A 2,500-nucleotide genomic window follows, 5' to 3' on the forward strand; every position below is an offset into this window, starting at 1 on the left:
GAGGCAACCGTCCGCACCAGGGCCCAGCGTGTGCCGATGGTGGTCGAGGCAACCGCCCGCACCAGGGCCCAGCGTGTGCCGATGGTGCTCGAGGCAACCGCCCGCACCAAGGGCCGGCTTGTGCCGATGGTGTTCGAGGCAACCGCCCGCACCAGGGCCCAGCGTGTGCCGATGGTGGTCGAGGCAACCGCCAGCACCAGGGCCCAGCGTGTGCCGATGGTGGTCGAGGCAACCGCCCGCACCAGGGCCCAGCGTGTGCCGATGGTGGTCGAGGCAACCGCCCGCACCAGGGCCCAGCGTGTGCCGATGGTGGTCGAGGCAAGCGCCCTCACCAGGGCCCAGCGTGTGCCGATGGTGGTCGAGGCAAGCGCCCGCACCAAGGCCGAGCGTGTGCCGATGGTGGTCGAGGCAAGCGCCCGCACCAGGGCGCAGCGTGTGCCGATGGTGGTCGAGGCAAGCGCCCTCACCAAGGCCGAGCGTGTGCCGATGGTGGTCGAGGCAACCGGCCGCACCAAGGGCCGGCGTGTGCCGATGGTGTTCGAGGCAACCGCCCGCACCAGGGCCCAGCGTGTGCCGATGGTGGTCGAGCCAGGAGCCCGCACCAAGGGCCGGCTTGTGTCGATGGTGTTCGGGGCAACCGCCCGTACCAGGGCCCAGCGTGTGCCGATGGTGCTGGGGGCAAGCGCCCGCCCCAGGGCCCAGCGTGTGCCGATGGTTATCGGGGCAACCGGCCGCACCAGGGCCCAGGGTCTCCCGATGGTGCTCGAGGCAACCGCCCGCACCAAGGCTCAGCATGTGCCGATTGTGATCGAGGCAACAACCCACACCAGGGCCCAGCTTGTGCCGATGGCGGTCGAGGCAAGTGCCCGTACCGAAGGGCAGCCTATGCCGATGATGGTCGATGCATGTGCCATCACCATGCGTCATCATGTGCCATTGATGGTCGAGGCCTTGGCCGAAGTTCGATTTTGAGCCACGGTGCCCATGCTTGGCTCCAGCATGTGCTGGTGCCGCATTTTTTTCACTCGGGACAGCATCGCCGGAGCATCGCCGGAGTACCGCCGGAGAACCTGACCGGCGGCATTGGGGTTCCGGCGATTGGGAGGGGGGCCGGGGGGGTGTGCGCACATGATGTGCGATGGGTGCTGGTACTTGGCCTTGTGTTGGCCCCCTATCCCTCATCAAACCTCTGAGAATTCACACCCCCTTAAAGAGCATTTGAGATTTTACAGGTTTGCTACCAGTAGCCGTTAAAGTGTCTGAAATGGGGACACTTTTTTCAAACGGTCACAAAATCTTCTCTACTTCGAGTTTTTAGCTGAATTTTTTTGTGCATGCCAACAAAAATAGAAGGATCATGCCTACAAAATTTGGGGCCAAAAATCCTTATAAAAAAATTTTAAAAATTCCCGAACCGCAAAAAGTTTCGAAAATCGTGAAAAATAGAAAACGAGTCATCTTCCAACGAAACTTCACGTGAAGGCTTAGGGGACCATTGTATGAATTTACAAGCCATAAAAATGGCATTGGCACGGCAGAAATTTGAAGATGTGCCTAAACCCACCAGGGCCCAGCGTGTGCCGATGGTGCTCGAGGCAACCGCCCGCACCAGGGCCCAGCGTGTGCCGATGGTGGTCGAGGCAACCGCCCGCACCAGGGCCGATAGTGTGCCGATGGTGCTCGAGGCAACCTGTCGCACCAGGGCCCAGCGTGTGCCGATGGTGATCGAGGTAACCTGCCGCACCAGGGCCCAGCGTGTGCCGATGGTGGTCGAGGCAAGTTCCCGCACCAGCGCCCAGCGTGTGCCGATGGTGCTCGAGGCAACCGACCGCACCAGGGCCCAGCGTGTGCCGATGGTGCTCGAGGCAACCTGCCGCACCAGGGCCCAGCGTCTGCCGATGGTGCTCGAGGCAACCTGCCGCACCAGGGCCCAGCGTCTGCCGATGGTGCTCGAGGCAAGCGCCCGCACCAGGGCCCAGCGTGTGCCGATGGTGGTCGAGGCAAGCGCCCGCACCAGGGCCCAGCGTGTGCCGATGGTGCTCGAGGCAACCTGCCGCACCAGGGCCCAGCGTGTGCCGATGGTGCTCGAGGCAACCGACCGCACCAGGGCCGAGCGTGTGCCGATGGTGGTCGAGGCAAGCGCCCGCACCAGGGCCCAGCGTGTGCCGATGGTGGTCGAGGCAACCTGCCGCACCAGGGCCCAGCGTGTGCCGATGGTGCTCGAGGCAACCGACCGCACCAGGGCCGAGCGTGTGCCGATGGTGCTCGAGGCAAGCGCCCGCACCAGGGCCCAGCGTGTGCCGATGGTGCTCGAGGCAACCTGCCGCACCAGGGCCCAGCGTGTGCCGATGGTGCTCGAGGCAACCTGCCGCACCAGGGCCCAGCGTGTGCCGATGGTGGTCGAGGCAAGCGCCCGCACCAGGGCCCAGCGTGTGCCGATGGTGGTCGAGGCAAGCGCCCGCACCAGGGCCCAGCGTGTGCCGATGGTGGTCGAGGCAAC

The sequence above is a fragment of the Durio zibethinus genome, unplaced genomic scaffold, assembly GCF_047325235.1.
Source record: "Durio zibethinus cultivar Kanyao isolate XHJ-2024 unplaced genomic scaffold, ASM4732523v1 HiC_scaffold_3, whole genome shotgun sequence".
Lineage (NCBI taxonomy): Eukaryota > Viridiplantae > Streptophyta > Magnoliopsida > Malvales > Malvaceae > Durio > Durio zibethinus.